This window comes from Prinia subflava, chromosome 13 (assembly GCF_021018805.1).
Source record: "Prinia subflava isolate CZ2003 ecotype Zambia chromosome 13, Cam_Psub_1.2, whole genome shotgun sequence".
Classification (NCBI taxonomy): Eukaryota; Metazoa; Chordata; class Aves; order Passeriformes; family Cisticolidae; genus Prinia; species Prinia subflava.
In genome coordinates this window covers 10,381,462-10,403,023 of record NC_086259.1, presented here as the reverse complement: position 1 = coordinate 10,403,023, position 21,562 = coordinate 10,381,462, and positions in this window count along the sequence as shown.

Genomic DNA, 21,562 nt, shown 5'->3' with positions numbered 1-21,562 from the left:
GTTATTATACTGAAATAGTTGTATTTGTTTCTATTTGCAATACAATCACAATTAAATACTGGTACAAGGAGCTGGTGAAAAGCACATCCCACCATTTTTATGCATATTAAATAGACAGTTCTGAAAACTATTTGCAGTTCAAAACAGTTCCTTAAACAAAAACTAATGTCCTAATTTGCCTTATGAATCTCTAATTTCAGCAGAAATGTTTGCTACCATTTTTTGACCTTTGATTAGCATCTCTTATTATGTAAATGAAGAAAGGCCATGTAAAATGTTGGCTTTGCTGTGCATTTACATAATGATTTGCTTTTGAAAGATGGGCAGTTAAAACTACATCAGTTTAGAATTTCTTTTGTCTAATGGCTGTGCCTTTATTTAAAGTTTAAAGGTAAGAAGAGCTGAGTGATTTGTTCTTACAAAATTTCTCTTTAAATGCTACCTCTGTAATTTTCAGGAAAATAGAAGAGGCAGACTTTTAAACATCTCTTCTGAAAATAAATCTAGCAGAATTCTCATTATAAAAAAGCAGAAGAGGATAGAAGGTGCACAATATCCACACTGATAGTTACTGAGGTACAGGCCAAGAGTAATTTTTTTTTGAGTTGGTGGAAACAAATTTTTGATGAATGAATGCCTGTAGCATACATGTCAATAAAGGGAAAAGCTGTATTAGCTGGATTTTTTTTGTTTGAGGAAAAAATGTGAAAGGTGTCCTCTCTGGAATTTCTCAGGGAATTCTTTACGAAAGCTGTTTTGTACGCAGAGAGATTACATACCAGAAATGCAAAATGAAGTACAAAATAAGGCAAATAATGGTGACTATCCTAAATGTAGAAAATAATATATAATGCATGATACTTTAAATCTCATTAAAAAGAGAAGCATATGTAACTTCCTAGCAACCAAACCTCCAGAGTCTCTCTGGAAAGATGTTCCTTCTCTAAGGGCTCCCTTGTATAAGTGCTTTAATAAATGAAGCACATACGGAAAGTATATCAGTGTTCCCTGCGTGCAGAATATTTCAGTGTTCTCAAAAGCCCCATATACGATTGTATAACTTCCTAATCTGATATAATCAACACAAAAACTCTATGTTAAATTAATGTTCAAGATCTAATTTCAGGCAACAAGAGCCATGACAACTACACATAAAGCTGGTACTCCATCCTTAATTTCCCTTTTGCTCTGCACTAAAAGCAGCTTCCCAATACGGCCTTAGAGAGCTCGGCGCTGATTGAGATGCCATCTCCTGGCTGAGCTATAAAACCGAGCTGCAGAATTATTGTGGTTATTCAAGATGCTGTAGTGACTGTTTCCTGGCCCTAATCCAGCCCTGGTAATTATGGTTAGATTTTGTAATTTCTCTTTCCACTTTCATCTCAATAGGGTGTTCTCCTGGCCGCCTGTCCCGCGCTGCTGAGCGGCGTTAATGCGGCTCTTAAACAGCTGCTGTGCTCCTCACTGCAAGGGGCTGCATTTCGGTGGTAGGTAAATGACTCTCACACACAGTGCCTTGAGATTTAGCAGGATAAAGGACACTTACTGGTTTGATTTTACCACTCGGTGCCTATGTTTTGTTGGGGTCTTGTCTGGTAGGTATTTCTCTGTGACAAACTTCCGTGTTTCAAGGCCTGAGAACGACAAGGCAAATCAAAAAAGAAATAAAGTGCCTTGATGTTTAATGTCCCAGATGTTGAGAATTTTATTTAAGGCTATATATATTGGTCTGTCATTTTTAAAATAATTCTATGTGCCCTCCAAATCAATGGAACATAAAATATAACTGTGCATATAGACTCATTTTTTACTGTGAAAATAATGAGGTTTCATTCATTGCCTGCACTTATTTTACCTGGGTTTGTAAATTACCCATATGAAAAAAAATAAACTTCATATTTGGAACAAGGGATAGTGATTTTTTTTTTTTTTTAAGGCAAACATTTCTTTTAAATGTTCAAAGAAAAGCCTTGAAGAAAACTGAAATTGAACAGATAGCTTCTATGATATATTTAAGTTATATGTAATAGCCTCTGAGGCCAATACAATGAGAAAAATAATCATAAATGCATTCATAGCATGGGGCATTTCTGCCAAAATGCTAATAGCTGTTCAAGTCATGATACAATATTGGTGGAATGGAGAAAATTCTCACATTCATAAACATGTGAGATTTTACTGGCATTCTGTTTGCTCCCTTAGACATCACAGAGTGTCAGTGCTGCTGCATTGGATACTTCTGTTGACATCTTACCAGGCTCATGGGTCCTTTAAATATGATATGAGGGCAATGGGACTATTAAGATTTTGTCAGCACATGTTATTGTCTCTGCAGATACAGTAATAGCTCTTTGAAAACTACATGTTCGGTGTGTGAAGATCCTTTCTGAAGATAAATGACTTAGGTTTTTGTTATAATAGCAAAAGTAAACTATATAACTAGAAGCTGGCATTTAAATTGTCAAATCTAGATTCTTGTAATTATCAACCTGAAATCTTCTTTTATCTGTTGTCAATAGAAAGGAACGTTTTAGTTGATGAATGCTTTTTTCCTTTAAGGCAATTAATTTATACTAACAGCAAATATGTTGCATCATACTTCACTCTGATATGTGTTAAAATGGCTAAAGTAGAAGCTCTTAGGAATGCAGCTTTTGTTGGGATGATGACTAACCTTTATTGTTGTAATTCATTCAGACCAGAGCATGATGTTTGCTTTTTTTAAAACCTGGTTGCTACAAGTAGCTATTCTTTAACAGCATAGCTTTCAGCTGGTTTTGTCTCATGAGTACAGACAGTGAATTTTTGTTCCATCAGTTTCTATGCTTAGCCTACATTTTGGCAGGTCTTTGTTGTAAGTGTGTGTCTCGCATATTTATCTCACTCTTTCACTGAAGGCATTTAAAATTTTGGCTTGGCTTATGGATGTGTGCTCTTGGTGTTAGTGTAATGTCCATACATCTAATTGATAAGTTATAATGCATTTTTTTGTAGCTTTAACCAGTCATTTAAAATAAATAAGATCATAATGATCAGTTTCCATTTACCCATTTATTAAATAACAATGTTCACACTGAGCAGTTTGATTTTGTGTTACAATAAGGCAGTCTCTACATGATGACAGATGGTGTTTCATTTTGCCGACACTGTGCTAAAGTGCTGTGAGTTGTGATGTGTTTGATTTTATTAGAGATCAGATTTAACACATGCATTCTACATAACTGCAATAGCATTCCCATTTCTCATCTGTAGGAGAAAATGAAACTGTGATGAAATGTAATATACTCACCCTCAGGCAGAACTAGTGGGATTGGGAATTGCAACATAATAAATCTAATGGATATTGCACTACAGGACACTAGAAATTTACTGTTATTATGTTCAGGGAAGGAACTTGGTTTTGTAAAACTCGCTTTTATTTCACTGGCATCAGTGCAATTTCACATTATTTAACCATTATATCCCAACAGTTTGCTGCATTGAAAAAGTAACCTAAGCTCAGAGGAACAGAGTAAAAGAACTCAAAAGGGAAAATACAAAGTCTGAATAACAAAATGACTGAAATTATTAAATGCAAATTACTGCCTGACAAAATAGTTATAGTTAATAATGGGCTATCATGATATGCATGTTTAAAGTACATTTATAATTTATAACAATAGGCCATTAAATATAAATATTACATATTCATGCACATTAAAACACCCTATTTATTTTATCATAACTCTTTTGTACTTGAACACTATTCAAGTTTAACAGGTATCAAGATAATAGTTATTTTTGTGACCCTTGTTTTTATTTGTTTCTCTTGACAGTCAGAAGGTGCTCTGTTTGCTCTAATTTAGCATGTCTGTAAAAAAGGCTTTTCTAGAGCACACAATAGATTACCTAATCTACTTGAAGAAACCAGGGATCCTAATAAGAAGGGTCTCATCGTAGTACAGGAAAAAGGAGAGGTATTACAATTTAATCATAAGCTAACAATTTTGGCATGTTGTGTTTCGAATAAGTCAGTTTCTCATAGCCTCCAACACTTCTAGAACATTCTTGGATGTACCTCTTAGAAGCCTTCAAAAACTTCAAATGTTTTTAAATGCTGCATTTGCACAGAGTGATGCTTCAGCACTGTGTTTTTATTGTACAAGATGGCACTGGTCCTGTTACATGGAAATGGTCTAAGTGAACAGAATGCAGGTTATAGATTTTTTTTTCCTACCTTCTAACCCTTAATTTCTTATGAAATGCATTCTATTTTAGGAAAAAAATATTAAATCTTAGAATCCTGATTGAAATACTAACCCCTGTCATAAAAGACTTCACTTGAAGGACTGCATTTAACTCCTTGAGTCTTGAGGAGATGCAGCAGAAGAATGCCAAGGCTTTCAAGAGTAGCTTTGAAACACTGTTTAGGCCTTTGGTGAAGTGCTCCTGTTATTTTTTAGTGGCTAGCACCACTGCTATGATCACATGAATTTAAATAAAAGCTGAATTTTTTAGGTCTGATAGCTTAGAGTTAGTAGTGGGTAACATTGATCAGCCCTTTTGTAGAAAAGATAAACCACATCAGGTTTAAAATAAATAAATGCCACACAACAGAGTAGACAGAACTAACAAGCTGGGAAGGAGAGATGCTCTGGGAGTGCTTGAGTTAACCTGGAAGTTGCAGTGCCCACTGAGGCAGCTGTTCCCTCTTGGGCCCCAGGATGATCCTGCTGTGTGTTGTGCTGGTGCTCTGTGTAGAGCCATGGATTTGCCAGAGGGTATCCCATGGGAGACAGGTAGATGAGCTCTCTGAGTTCACAGGCCTTTATACAACACAGAATAATCAGCTTCTACATCTTAGTGGAACAGCTTCTGTTCAGAAGGAGAGTTTATTTCCTCAAATGGAGATGTGTCGTGGTCTAACCCCAGGCAGCAGCCAAGCCCCAGGCAGCCACTGGTTCCCTGCCCTCTGTGGGATCAGGGAGAGAATTTGAAGGGTAAAAGCTGGAAAACTCATGGGTTGAGATAAGGACACTTTAATAGGTAAAGCAAAAGCCATCCATATAAGCAAAGCAGAACAAGAAAAGGAATTGAATCATCCCTTCCCATGGACAGGCAGGTGTTCAGGAGAGCAGGGCCCCATCCTGGGGAATGGTGACTTGGGAAGACAAGCGCCATCACTCCAAATATCTCCTCTTTCTCCTTCTTCCTCCTACTTTATACACCGAGCATGATGTCACATGGTCTGGAATATCCCTTTGGTCACCTGGGGTCACCCCCTCTGCAAGGAGGAGCAAAGGATCCTTGTGAGCCCTGCTCAGCAAAAACAAAAACATCTCTGTATTGTCAACCCTTGTTCAGCACACATCCAGAGCACAGCCCTATACCAGCCACTGGGAAGAAAATTATCTCTACCTTAGCCAAGACCAGCAAAAGGAAGGAGGAGGTGGTGCTTAACCCAAAGCACAGCTGAAGGCTCTGAGTGCCAGTAGCTACCAGCCATTGCTGGTGGGAGGCCAGAGAAAAGCCAGCATGATCAATGACAAAAACCTGGTACCACAAGCTCAAAAAAATACATATATTCTTGGGTTTATTTTTCTCAGAAGAGTTACAAATATGACTAGATACACTTTTTAACAAACCTGATGATGCGGTACAGAAAGGATATGTTTTTTAAAATTCATCAGTGACATCTGGTTAGTGACAGGATGTTTTGTAAACTTCTTGTACAGTGTTGTCCCCATACTCCTTTATGGCTCCTAGATTCTATTGTGTTTAAGATGCTTTAAATTCTATAGGATAATTTTTATGTCCTTTGCAACGTTAGGCTTCTATTATTCTGTCACTTTACATTATTCCTTTCAAGGAAAAATACTTAGCGTGAGACAACTTCATAGGCTGACAACTAAAGATAAAAGCTATTTTCAGTTTAAGTGCCATTTACCATCGTTATGAAATTGTCTGCCAAAGTATTCTTGAAATTATATATATATAATTATATATCTATATATCCCACATAGATGTATGTTTGTGTATATATAAAATATTATCCCAGAAGTAAACTACACTGGAAAATACCCCCAACATTTTTGCTCATTGTAAACAGTAAGTGCAGGCAATATGCTCCTAAAGGGAGTCTATAGCTCCATAGGGTTTTGTTAATGTTATACTTCTGCTATGAAGAAAAGTAATCAAGAAGTTGTAAAAAAGCCATGTATGAAAAAGGATTGATCTACTAGATGGAATAATCCCTTAACAGCTGTTTTTCTGTTTTTTGTTTTGTTTTGTTTTTTTACCTTTTTTAACCATAGTATGGGAATCTTTCGGTCAGTAGCACTGCTTTGGTTACATTGGAAACAGTGACAGTAAATCACATATATATGTATGAATTGATCATTATTCCTACAAAATACTAATTTTCTCTGTCAGGTGCATTGTAAACATAGTCTGTGATACTCTCAGTTGAGAGGAGCTCAATTATAATGTTACTTTTTTTTTTGACCAGCAGTTCAGTACATTAAGTGCTTCCAGAATGCTGGCTAAAATACTGTGTTGTTAACTGCTATTGAAAAGAAGGTAACCAAATTTGAGCAATGTCAAGAAAAGGAAGCCAGAACCATGCACAAATTTTAAAACCATCCCCTTTTATAACTGATAGTCTTGGCTTGTCAACTGATTTACATGTGAGAGTTAAAATATATGAGGAAAAATATTTTCTTCTGTCAGTTTCCAAATCCAATTGCAGCTCAGGTTCTTTCTGAGCTTTTAGCTATTTCCAGGCAACTGGCAGTGCAGTTTCCTGCTGTAAATCCCATGGGGAGACAGGCCAGGCTGGCAGAGGTTGCTGTGTGCTGCTGTGCCCTTTGCTGGGTACCAGGTCTGACTTGCAGCTGTTCCTCTGCTGGGCAGTGTTGGGTGGAGGTCTCAGTCTCGCGAGTCCTGGGGTCAGAGAACTCCTGAGCATTTTACTTTGTTTGGGTTTTTCCATTTTATGGTGGCAAGTCCACGGCACAGAGGACATCCCACCAGCTCCTGTTCTGTCACTTCTGTGTGGTTCTGCAGTTGCTTTATCTCTTGGTTTCATCATGGCTAATGCAAGTCATGCTGTCATCACAAAATCACAAGTCGTTCGAGAACTTTTCTTTCACACCATGTGGGGAAAATCACACAACTGAAAAGGGGAAAGCGTATGAAGCTTGATGAGTTTCATAGGGATCTGTAGCTCTGGCTTCCCTCTAAAGCAGTGCATGATAGCTGAATTTAAGGACAGACTCCTGTTGTGCCACTATTACAGCAATGGGGGTATTGGTCTTAAAGTTTAAGAAGGAGGCTTGCAAAGGAACATTTTTGGGTGGAAGCTTTAGGGGCCTTGATCCTAAACTTTGTGATAATTTTTTAATATTCTTAAATTTCTAATATGTAAGGCTACTAGTGATTTCATTCAGTTATGCTGGGTATTTAACTCCTTCCTCCCCACATGCCCTTAGATCTGGAGGAACTGAAACGTTATCAGATTAATAAGGTCTCTGGCTGAAAAAGCAGGATATAGTTTGAAGTAGCTTTTGATTTCAGCAGGAGCTATCATTTCAAACACCTGTTTTAAGTTATGGTACTCATAATGGTACCTCCTTATTCTTTCTGACACTGATTGGCTTCCATGGCCTGAAATAAGTATCTCTACAAGGATGCTGGTTTAGATCCTCCATGTATCACACTCCTTTTGGTTTCCTCAACTATATTACAGAAAGTAAATTGTTAAAAAAAGAGGAGATATTCAGTGGAACATTATCTTTTGAATCAAAGATCAGTATATGCTATGTTATATCCAATAGTTTTTTTTTTTATCTTCAATAACCTATGTTAAACTTTTTCTATCATTTCTTAGACAAAAAAGAAAAAAAAAAAAAAAGAAAAAAAAAAAAAAAAGTCCAGCATATACTTCACCGTTGGAGCTTGCTCTTTAATTTAATTAAACTTTATTGTTGCATTTCCTGCCCTCCATCCTCTTTCTCATTCAATATATTTCCCATTATCCCTTTCATTGAAATTACTTCCTTCTTTTGTCAGAAACTCTCCCAACACTTTTTCAAAGGTGGAAAAAGAAAGGGGTTTTATCAGCAGTTTTAAAATGTTTTTTTGTGTTGTATTCATTGTATTGAGAGTCACAGCAGTGACTGAAACCCAAAAAGCCCAGTAATGGTTATTATTGCCTGTACAGAACTAAGACTTGACAGGGAATCTAGGCAATGCCCTCACAATACTGAGCACTGATACTTTATTCCTTTTGTGTTTTGTACAGATCTCATCTCTACCACTGCATACAAAAGAGAGTCTCTGAAAAGGTGTCCTATTTATGAAGAAATAGATAGCCTCTACTTGAGAGGATTTTTTTCTGTCTTTTTTTCAACTTTTAATTGCAGATGAAGGAAAAGCACTGTAAATTGAATTTGATTTGCTTGAAATTTCACAGGCATGCTGGTTATGTAGGACTCCCTATTAACAAGAACATTTACCATGTGGATTCTTTACCAAGGTATTTGTGGGAAAAAAAAGCAAGAGCCCTCCAGTGGTTAAAATAATGCCATAAAACTTGGCAGTCCTTAACCAAAGACTGCCTAAGCTCTTGATGAGCTCATGGTACTTCAGCAAGCTGTGTGCTGTCACCTAAGTTTATCATGCTGCTTCTCTTCTCTTTCATTGTTATCATTTGCTTCCTTATTGTGTTCATCTGCTCTCCTCATCTTTCACGTAGATTGATGTCTTTTCAAGAATGAAAGTTATTTTCATTACATGTGCATTGCAGGGCTTCAATTCCAGTATGGGCACTATTGTGGCTCCTGTAATGTAAATGCCAGAGTTATATCATACCTTGTTTTAGTGTGCTTTATGGATCATATTGTAACATCAGCATTTCTGTTCTTGAATTAGAATAATGCTTCTTTAGCTGATGGTGATGATGGACAAATACAGCTGACCTGCAAAAAGTTGTCAGGTTAAGATAGAGGAGTTTTGGCTAAGGATTTCTTTATGATCAGGAATATGCCTCTCAGTGTCTTTTTCTAAAAGAAAATAACTGTTAAAATATTAGCTATCTATTCCCTTTCTTATGAAGGGAGAATAAGAGCTGGTAGAAAAAAAAAGTCTTAAATTTCTGGAAAGGCTTTAATTGCAGAAATTAATTATTTACAATGGGAATTCATATAATGACAAAATACAACATCTTTCACTTGTGGATCATTGCCTGTGTAGCAACAATGTTGTGATACTTTTTAGTTTCATAAAGACTAGTTAAGTGCCTATATCTAATTTATGATAAAGTGAGAAAGACATTATGCAGGGCTGCTGAAAATCATTTCATATCAGAAGATACACATATCTTTCCTGCAGGTAAATTAGTTGACTTCCAATAGAGAATACTTAGGCACTTACAATGATATTGTGGAATATTATGAACTTTCTTTACATTTCATTTCTGCAGGAAATGGTTGTGTATGTGTGAATGACTGTTCTTTGCCTTTTAACTATTTTCCATATGCATTATCCCAAGGAAGACATTTACATTCTGTAAAAAAAACGCCTGTGCTTCTGTTTCCTCCTATTTTCACTGTGTTACTGAGGATTTTTGTGTCAGTCACTTCTTGCCTGTTTCTTTGATAACAACTGTTCACCCAAACCCTTGAATCTTTCTCCTGTCAGAGATGACCTTTCTTCCCTTCTATTCCATTCTGGGTATCTTAAGAGACATTTGATGGTGACTCTGTGTTACTGCAGTCCCAGCATGGTCAACTCCAAATCAGTGTCAAAGTGGTATTCATATAAAACCTTTCTGATAGCTTTTATATATCAAGAACTAAAAATAATAATTTATGTCATTTATGCCAACTTTTATGTTCCAATTAGCAAAAATGATTTTGCAAAAACTTACACAGAAATAAAAGAATTCTAAAGATTTTTTAAAGATATCTCTGTACATTTTTCTCCTATAGATAAAGTGAGAAATCCAGTGCTTGCTGTTAGCAGCACTAGTATGCTTCTAGAATGCACAAGAATTCCCAGTGATCCAGGATGCTTTTCATTTAGGCATGACTGTATATTATCTACTAACTCATAAGAGTCTGGGTGGGTTACAGAATTATGGACTTAGGGCTTTGGAACAGAATGGAGATCCAGCTAGTTTAGAATTGTGTCAGAGACTAATACCAGATGTTCCAGAGTAAGACATAAATCCTAAACCATATTTGATTTCTCAAAAATCTTAATAGCTGCTTCAGTAATGTTAAGGCAAATTTTGCAGAACTTAAATGTCATTATCTGTTGACATAATACCATGTGACAATACTGCTAAAATTTTGCATTAGAATGTAAATTTGATTGAGCTGGGAATATAATTACTTTGGAGTATATCTTGGAGTTGGAAATTAGAGTCTTGGAGAATGTTAGCAGCAGCATTGTAGTTGACATGAATGAGGAAAGAAATGCAAAATGCTGCTCTTCATCTTAATTTCTACATGGAAGCTTCTGAAACTTTTTCTGCCATGCCTGTAATTAGCTCTTTGGCTGATTTTTACTTCCTATTCTACACTAATCAGCTAAAGTAATTATTTAAATGGTAACAATTACTGTAGAATACTGTAGGATTCTACTTCGGCTACTTAACCGTGGAATCCTGCAAGCTCCAAATGTTCCCTGTGATCCACATGCCAATCTTGTGTTCAGTATTTTCCACACACAATTGATGTGCAGTAAGAATTTTGGAATTCCACCACTAGAAAGTTATTAATTATTAGTTATTAGTTATTAATTAACCAAATTAATGTTTTGGGTTCCCCCTCCCCTGACAACATTTTCTGAATTAAACAAAACAAACCCAACAAAACAACCTAGTTAATGTCAATGTCATTTCTAATTATTCAATGAGACCCATGTGCTGAACAGTGATGGCTGGTTTAGGTTTCTGTTGTTATTTATAGCCTTGTTTGTAAGTGTTTCATGATTTTGTCATGCCAAATGTGTTTAAAAATATTACTGTTATATTACATTTAACTTTTGCATCTGTCCATACAGTGAAAGTCAGGAGAAAAGCAGGGAATTCCCCTGGCTCTCTAACTGCATTTGAATTTAATTTCCCTCTTTCATCTTCTCTTTGTCTTCTCTGTTTAAATTGCAAGCCTTTGGAATGGATTCACCCACATACTTCATTTGTAATGTGCCCAACACCACTGTCAAATGACCCTTAGTCTTTTCAGTAATAAACAAGATTTATACTAACATGAATTTAAAGATAATCTGGAGACACAAAAGCCTTAATTATGCAAGGGGTGGGGGGAATTGAGGAGTGGGAGGTTGGAAATCTTTTCTTAAAAAAACCCCTATTAAATTTCTGTGCAAAGCATTAGTTTCACGTATTAATGTTCAATTCTGAGTGAGTTTTTGGATTTGTTACTACACAGTGAGAAAGAAAGAGATGCTCACCTAGGGATTGTGAATGTGTTATTGTTTATCTGATACCTCTTAGTGATGCCATATCAGTTCAACTGGAAAGACATCTAGGACCTTGAATAAAAGTAAATGCTTTTTGTGGGGTAGCAAAAAGATTGAACTTTGTCATTAGAACACAGAGCTTGAGGAAGTTGCTAAATAACCCCTGGATCTTTGGTAGCCTGTGAGAACCAAACCAGCATTTGTGTCTTATGAAAAGCTCACCAACAAAATGCAGTGTGGGTGATAATGCTTTATGACATTTTGATTAAATCCACATTTTGTTTGTTGACTTTGTGCTGTACTTTATATTTTATGTTATTCTAAGACAGCTTTCAGGAACAGGTCTGCCCTGTGCATCTACATAGAAGGATACTTTCAACAGCATTTAAATTAACCTCTCAAGCATTTGGGTGGGGGTTGGTTTTGTTTCAGGTCATATTTGAGTTTTACAGGTGTTAATTCAGAATTCATGAAACGAGTAATTTTCTACTGTTAGTTCATATTACCCTACATTGTCTCTCTTTGCTTGAAATTTCTTAACGTTAAGGTCAATTTTATTGATTTTTTGGATCTATTATTCTATTGAATTTTTACTAGGCACATACAGAAAGGGTAACTAATCTTAATATCTTGTGTTCACCATTCTGTTTAGCATGAAATCGGTAACTGATATATTAATTATAATAATCTGTTAAATATACTTTACCTACATGTTAATTATAGCAGACCATTCTCATTTATTTTTCTGGGTAGGCTATTAATTCCACCCAGATGGTACTGCTTTTTCAGACTGTAACACTCAGTGTTAACGGAATAAATCATGTTGCCAAGATACAGGAGCAAAAATGTTATCACATCTGAATAGGTTTTGAAATGATATAACCATGAAAGAAACTTGCCTTTTAATCAGGGAAGAAGCTTAGTTAGAGCAGGGTCAGTAACCCAGGCCTGCTTTGTAAGACAGGAAGCATTACTTGGAAGTACAGGAATTGCTACTGCATTCCAGAATACCAAGCATTTTCAACAAACGCCTTTTTTCCTGTCTAAAATAAGCAACATAAAAGACATGATGTAAAATAATTCTCATTTTACTTGAGAAAAGAGTTGTTATTGTTAAAAACCTTCACACTCTTCAGCACTTGTAGAATTTATTATGCATTATTAGAATGTCATGTTTACTGTTGGCAAGCCCTGTTAAGACGAAAGGAATCTCCACTGCGTATAAATAATATGTGAAAATTCTTCCTTCCTCACCTTTAATTAAAACAGATATTGGCATCAGCTCCTTCCTTTTCTACCTCCACTGTTAGTGTGCTCAAAATGCAGCTCCTTGCTTGCTACAAAGTTTTTTACTTACATGTGAAACACATTTTAGGTGACACATTACTTCTTGACTACCTCATTTTTAAAATCAGTCTCCCCTCCTACATGGATTTGTACACACCTCCACTGTGTTTACTTGCACAATATCTTGTGATTTTGGTCTCTTTTCTTTTCTCTCATTGGACATATTCTAGAGATATAAGCTGGATCATATTTGGGTATTTCAAAGCCCACTACTTCATCCAGATGAATGGATCAAGGCAATCCTTTATGAAATAAGATTAATGTCACCTTTATCTTCTCTCTTACCTTGCAGAATAAACAGTTTTTGAATGATGGGCACAGTTTTTCATTTAAAAAACTCTAGGTAACCTAGTTAGGCAGAACACATACTCTTCCCAAGTACAGTGATACAGACTGTTCTTATTTTCTTACTGTATAGGAAATATATTGAATAATACTTTTAAGTGTATCATTTGCCCATATATGGAAAGAAAATAAAGAACTTGAGAAAACCTCAAACATACATGTCCAGATCTTCTTGGTAACTGGGTGTATTTTCCAAAACACTATTAGCATGGTGGAATTAAATAGAGTAATCTTTTCAATTTCTTTAGAAATTCTCCCTTTAAAAAGCTATACATTAGTGTGAGTTTATGTAGGGATTAGGTGCTAACAATTATTGTTTGAACCTTTCTAGACATTACCCCTTTCATAGTTCAGTATCACCTTTGGGTTGTCAACAGTCAAGAATAAGTAAGGTGAATAAATACTAAAGTATTTCTAATTCTTCAATAATTTAATATAACATAATTTCAGTATTTTGGAAGTAAAAAGTAAAGCTTTTCTGTGACTTGAGACAGCTCTGTATGAATTGTACCTCTTTATTACCATGAAAATGGATCAATAGTTGTTTTATGTTCTCCAGCAGGAGCCCTTACTCCACACTCCATGATCAGCTGCTATATCACTTTACTTCTCTGTATTTTCTAGTGTTGGAAATAGTCCAGTTTTAGCTCAGTCATAGACACCAGCCATATAAAATGGGCTCTTTGCTAATTGCTATTAAACATACTGGTAATTGCTGTGCTTGTGAGACTGAGCTCTGACACTTCATCTCTTGGAATGAATCTGTTCCTTAAGGACAAGTGAAAGGACATATTTAGTCCCAGTCTTATGGATTTAAAAGTGTAGAAAAAATAGTCCCAGATCCTTTTGTTGACTTGGGAGAACCATAAAGGACATTTTCAATATCCTTCTTACCTCTCTCTCTGTCTGGACAGAGAGAGGGGGAATTATTTCTGTAGTATTCACTGAGTATGGTTTGGTGCTCCAGCCCCAAAGTCTTCGAGAGAAACAGTTGAAAAGTTTCCTGACTCCAGACTCGTAGAGACACCAAAGGAACACTCATAGGCTATGGCTGAAATTAGCATAATTTGCTAATCCTCTTGATACTCCCATTAAGCTTATTGGGCCAAATTCAACTTCCTTTCTTATACAAGAGCTGTGGGAAACACCTATGGGCTGAAAACGGCCCACTGAGTACAGTGCTAACCCTCAGCTTGGAGGAAACGTGCATGAAAACAGAATAAAAAACTACAACAAAGCTGAAGAATAACCTAAAACATGAGTTAGAGCCAGGCAATGTTGCTAAGCTAACTATCAATAAGAAGTACAAAGCCACTACATGGTTATGAGTAGCTTTTAGCTGGGGAATGTAAAATCTTAAATGGCACAGATAACGTCAATCTGAATTACCGTTTTCACAATGACACAGATGTTAGGATAAGGAAGCATAAATGGAAATTAAAGAGAAACAAATTCAGAACAGATGTCAGGAAGCATTTTTTTTCATGCCGAGAATCACAAACGTGTGGAATGGCCTACCAGGCAAGATTGTTAAGGCAAAAGCACAGGGGACATTCAAGAAGTGATCAGATGGCATCATAGGGGAATTGAGTAGTAAAAAAGGAAATGAGCATGCATAAAGCAAATGGTTTTAATTTAATCCCAAACAATGTCCGTGTTCTTATGTTATTAATGTGTGCATATTTACCTTGGATAAATGCACAGCATTCTTGGATAAAAAATCCAAACCCTAAAATGCACAAAATAACCTCTTTCTGATAACAAAATAAGAAAAAAGTTGTCTTTTTTTTCCTGTAACTTCTGTAAACATTGTGCACATATAAACCAATTTTTTTTGTACAGTTACTCCCTGCATTCTGTATTGGTGATCTGTAGATGTTAATATGAGGTCATAGGGGAACTTCTTAATGACTTTAAAATATATTTCTCAGGAATGGCATCTTGTTGGTGTTGTTAATTGTCATTTTAGGATGCAGGCTCTCCTGAGCTCCATTTTCACACAATGTTCAGGTGGAAAGATGATGTACTTCATCTTATCTTTGGGAAAGAGCAGATGTATAATGCTCAAAGTCCCAGTCCCACAACATTTATTCCTGTAATTTTGTGTTTTGTCTGCCCTGTTAGTTTCAGTAGGGCTCTTCATGAGCATAGGTACATCTAAATTGTTTGCAGGATAGGGTTCAAATGCTTTGTTTGACTCTTGTAAGACAGGCAGATACCCCTCAAAATAAGGAATTATGTTTTTTCCTGTGGACTTTGTTTCAGCAGAGAACACGGAGCCTCAAATGTGGAAAGATACAGAAACTATAGATCCCAAAAGCCAGATTCAGCTTCTGAATGTGGGAATCAATATTTTGCATCGTCACTCTGCTGGGTTGAGTCCAATGGCAAATAAAGGAAAGATGAAAATAGAAAGCAGTTCTGAGCTGTATTTATGGACTCCTTTTGTTACCTTACTGAGCTCTGAAAGTACCTCTGAAAGTCCCTGTGATTGCATTGTTTGCAGCTTAAAAGCATCAGCAAAATAAGCAAAATGCTTACTTCTGTTATTACTCTGTTCATTTCCCTTCTGCTTCCCTGATGTTCTCCCTGTCTTTCTCATCCCACTGACCAGAGCTGCCGCACTCGGAGAGTTATTGAGAAGAAGACTGTGTAGAACAATAATAGGGTTATTGGGCAGCTCTAGGAGGTTGGAATATCAGGATTTGTTCCTTTACTGTAAATGTAAAATTGGCTTAGAATTCTGTTACTTGGATATAGAAGTTCAGTTCATCTGTATAATAATATCATTAAAATTCAGCATAAATATGATTTTCTTTTTCATTTCAACAGTGTTATTACAATAGTCTAAAAAGGCCAAACCGTAATGTAGCAAATGGTGATGAAAAGATAAAGGGAGTTATCTTGTAGATTTCAGAGAACCATGACATTACTGAGTAAATCATCATGGCACTATAGAAACCAATGGCAATTGAAGTGAATAATGTTCTATTACTTTCCTACCGGCTAGGTGATAGTTTGGTGTCTGTTACATTATTGGTTTTGTTACCAGAGTTTTAAATTTGCATATGTAGAAACGGAATCTACCTGATGGATAATTCAGTTTATGATTTCCACTTCATCTTAGTTTCTAGTATCAGAAGTCCCTGACTTATGAGGTAAATTAATCAATTAAGCACCGATTTCTATGCCACTTCACTTTAAGCTTTTTTTAGATAATATTTGATCAGTACATATCTAAACTCCCAATGTTTAAACAAATCATCACCTTGTCACTTAGGTGTAGACACAGAAAACTAAACAATACAGTTTTAACTTATCTCTTGCAGGCTGAAAATGCTGTCTGGGCTTATCTTTTTTTAATGTGCTTTTGACATAAAACCGGTTCACTGAGTCACATAGTGAGAAATTCAATAGCAGAATGGGCTTAGTGATGTACTAAAATCATATGTAAATCTCATAGTCATGTACTGTGTATAGATTAGGAACTCCACAGAAAGAGAGCTGTTAGAAAATAAAGCAATAGAAATGTGAGTTACTTTTGAAGGTTCTGGAGTTTTAATCATTAACTCATATTGATATTCCTATTTCCATTATGCTTGGCAGCGAGTTGTTCTTTTAACATTATATTTATATTTCATTGTCAGTGTCTGAAACTGAATTACAATGATCCATAGCAACATTTTCTTAATTATGTTACTATCGGTTAATTAACACTTGTACAATGCACACCAGGCGTGATTAGAAAGAGAATGAATGCATGTCCCAGGTCAAGGAGAATAGGCTGTGATTTTACAAATGAGGGGGTCTAATGGAGTTCAGCATCAGTTCCCTCTGACTTTCACTGAGAGCTCCACCTGCCTTCTGTAGCACGCTTTGAAAATCCCAGCTCCAGAGAGGAGGAGCCGCTCCTCCAGCACTGCTCAGAATACTGAGTATGCCATGTGGACTGCCTGGCTTGAAATCCAATTGGATTTACAAACCTGAACCGTAGGGCTGGATACACAGAATGAAGACAAACTTACGAACTGTGCTGAATGCCAGTATCAACACACACCAAATCCTTAGATGTTACTGCTGAATCATTGGTGCCACAAAATTTGATGCAAGACCTCTATAAAGTCTTACCCAAAATAATTTGCTAATTAGTTGTTGCACAAAACCCCCTCCACCCAAACCCTCACCTGTCATTGATTCTTTTACAGGTAAGAGTCAAAAATGACAAGGCTAAAACATGTGAGAAAACATGTTGCTGAAGATGGAGGAGTCCTGTTATTGTCAGACAAGAGGAAGAATGGGCTAAACTTCCCTGAGCAACATCTTGCCAAAGACACATCCAAAGATGATTTCAAAGTGCCTTTGAGAAATGGTACATGTTACATACATCTGCTCAGGAATGTCTACCTGGCATGTTAGAAGCAATCTAATTTTTATTTGTTTGAAAGTACTCACAATTCTAAACCAGTTCTATTTACATGAGTTTGAACACAAAAGAACACATTCTTATATGAGTAGCAAGATATTTTAAATAGTGAAATATAATTCCATCAGCACTGTGCTCTCCTGTTATTTATTACTGTACTAAATTATCTACAACTGAAGACATCCAGTTTATAATGAGATATCTGATGATTTATTTTTGAAAAAAATATTAGCTTTATTATTTATTAATTCTAACAGTATTCCTTGGTGTATACTCCATAAATATTAACATATCTGATGTCTTGTAAAGATACAATGAAAATGGCATTATGCCTGATGTATGGGAGAGATTTGAAATCTCATTTTTATGTAGTTGATCTTCTATAGCTCATAATATCAAGAAGCCAAATTAATTAAGAATTTGTGTAAAAAAATATTTGAGAACAGTTTTAGTGTAAGAACATTTGGAGATTTGCATTTGGATTAAAAGCACTTTTTAGCCATAACATTAGCACAAAGGTAGTAAAGTGGCAGATTGTATTTTGTACATTTGTGGAAGGCTAGATAAATTCCAAAATCCCTTTTAAAATATTGCATTGCTTAACAAATACCTATATGCAGAAATTGAGAGCTAAGTAAGGATATTGTGATATGTTCTTACAGAAGATCAAGTGGTTCTCTTAAAAAATGTATATGCTAGATACTATTTTAAGCAATATCAAAACAGTACCACTAGCTACATTTACTGTTTAAAATAAGCCAGATACCTCATCATGATGCTCTCTGAATACAGCTGCTGTCTGAAACCCACAAAGACCATCTGGAATTTGAGATTTATCAGAAGATTATTGTTCAAGGCTGGTTTATCTCAAAACCCCAAGTCCTTTACATTTGTGCTGACATATCCTTTTACAGAGTCTGATGTAGAGAGATTTCCTTTAAGCTTGTTATATATTTGCTCTGATTAAGGACATGGCAATCTCTTTTATTTTGATATATGTGATTAAATACAGTGCCATCTTTGTAAGTATCTTAAAGCTAAATTTACATGTTGTTTCCTTGTCATTTCTCCCAGGTTTTCTTTTCTGATAAAAAAAATCATCTTCACATGAACGTTTGTAAATACACCATATTAATTCTTAGATTATGAAGATTTTGAGCAACTCGATGTTTATCTAAGTTTTCCCAATTATAGATAAGCCTGGAACACTCAAAGGGGCATTGTTGTGACTTGGAAAATGCAATTTAACATAGAATGAAACACGACATAAATAATTTGTATTATACATTGGTCTTTTCTTTGTATCTTTATACAGAAATCTTGTTTTTTTAAATAGCTTGATAAGGTAAGTCAGGTAATGTCCATGTTCTGTGGGGAGGAGGAGGCAGAGTTCCCAGTTACAATTGCTTGGCTGTGTGCTGATTAGTTGGTAACAAGAGAACAACAGAAAACAGGAGAAGTCTCATGGCTGTAACTAAAGCACATTGTTAAGTATTTATATATATATATCAGTGTAGAGGTTTTGCTTATTTGTTTAGTTTTTGAGGAAATGTTAATGCAGCAGCAGCACTTTGGTGAGCTCTGCTTTTACAAAGATGCAATATAGTAGTTCCAGATGTGTCTGAAGCCAGTGTGAAATTGGTGGATTCAAGAGGGCTTACTTGAAAACCTCAGCTGTAAACAGAATGAACAAGTCGAAGGCACTTGCATTGCATTTGTAAAGATTTATGTCAGTGTGTTTGGTGTTCATTATGGCTTCTCTTCTCATATCTCTTCTCTTCTCATTAGAGAACAGGCTGTGATTTTGGCTCCTGGCCAGTATCCTTTGGCAGGACTGATATTGTAGGCTTGGTGTGGCCATCACACACATCTTCATGGATGCAGCCTGGGAGGGGGCCCTGACATTTGTGTGCTGTACTGGAGAAATTGTGCTGGCTTGGGTCCCTGTTGCTCTAGCAGTATTGTTACCTACTGATAATCACATTAAAATTCTTGTTGGTTTTCCTGACACAATAAGAGGGAGACATTTAGATGTTCTTTAGTATTGTGGAATGATGAACAGTTTGGGGGTTTTATGTGTTTTTAGTACAATAGGAACAAGAATCTAAGTAGGATACACACATACAGTTACACAAAACTATGTGTAGTCCATACAAGACACTGAATTAGGTAACTGCTGCATTTAAATGACATTGTAAGAATGAAGCTCAAACAGCAACACTAATCTTTGGAGTGCCCTGAGATGCACTGGCTGGAATGGAACAGCTCATTGCAAATACGAGGCAGATTCCATACACAAAAATCAAGCAAAGAAACCTGTATTTCCTAGGCATTATTGAGATGCCAATCAGAGTGCAGCATGTGTGTCTGGAATTTTAAATCATTTTCTGGATGCATTTATTCCATATCCTTGGTGTAAAATATGTACAAATAAATTCTAGGGCTCTCCAAAGACTTGTATGTGTTTGCCACTGTTCACATATTTCTGAAATGTATTGTCAGTCATTTGACAAAGACTCAATGTGAAATAACTGCCGGTTCACTAGTATTCCAGACTGTCACCTTCATTTTACTTCTTTCCTGGGAGGAAAAGCATTTTTGCAGGGTGTTTTTTTTTGAGGCAGCAGACTACAAAACAAGACTTTCTTAAAGGTCTGTGGATACATTAAGGCTACTGCTGCAGAGACTCAAAGCTAACTCTAAGCAGGAAGTGAGACATTTCCTTTTCTGAAATTAAATTAAAAATGGAAAGCTTCTTTGACCACCATGCAACTCTCCATTGGCATTTTCATTTGCTCTTTGCTAGAACTTCATTTTGGTGCAGCTTGTACCATCCTGAAATACTTTATGCAAAGCTCCTTGGTTCTATAATTGTTATTTGCTTTTTAGTCAAGGCAGGATTTTCTGTAGATGCTTTGTCCTGTACACACGTGTTGCATCAGCAAAAATAACCAGAGTGACAGGAGTGGTTTGTGTGACAGTTTGGCACAAAGATAGAGGAAGGCAGGGCAAAATGAATTGCATTTGAGATGTGTTTTTCTCCAGCTCAGAATAAAGAAAGGATTTTTTAAATCAATTTTAAAACTGAGATAGCTATAACAAAGCATAACATAAAACTGGAACTCTGCTATAGACTATAATAGTGAGAATTGAAGAATTTCAGTATGTGGCTTTTAATACATCTCTGTATATATATTTTATATGTTTTATGAGATATTTCTTTTCTCAATAACAATTTTGTGAAGTTCTTCTTAAGTATTGTGACCTTGATTCACTGGTTCGTGATTTTTGCATGGCATGCTGTTAGAAAAATATAGAAGTTAAATGACAACAGTGATGGATCAGACTTTCTTTAGATTTTGCACAAGGACTTTCAGTACTTTCTCCAAACTTAAGGTTAAACATGGTGTCATATTGTAACAGTGACAAACAGAAAATGTACCCACAGAATGGTATTAATGTATGAAATGCATGAGTTGCTTTAGAATGTGTTTTGCATGTTCTTCAGACAGTGTTACAGCCTTGCAATGTGTCAAATTTATGCTTTTTTTTCTTATATAGTATTTTTTGAGGTGAAAAATAAAAGATCAGTATAATTATTTCTGCCTCAGACAGTTGTGGCAGGAAATGTAAGTATAATTTAAATATCCAGTAGATGTTTGTTAACTTTGATACTGTTGAGCACAAAATAAGCTTGATTAATGTGCATCTATCTAGCCCTTTAAAGAATTGTGTATCAAAGGATAAAGCATTTGCATTTTGAACAAAGTAAGAGGCTGTAGCCATATCAATATCATTATAATTACACTTCTAATCTTTCCTCTGAGTATCTCAGCTTTCCTTGGTGGCTGGCATCAAACTTTTAAAAAAGTGAGTATTAGTATCCACATTCAAGTTTGTAAGAACTTTTATCTGAACTTCTATGGGCTTTATGTGATAGAAGGAATAGTCTGAAAAAAACATGTTAGCTCTTTTTTTGTTTGA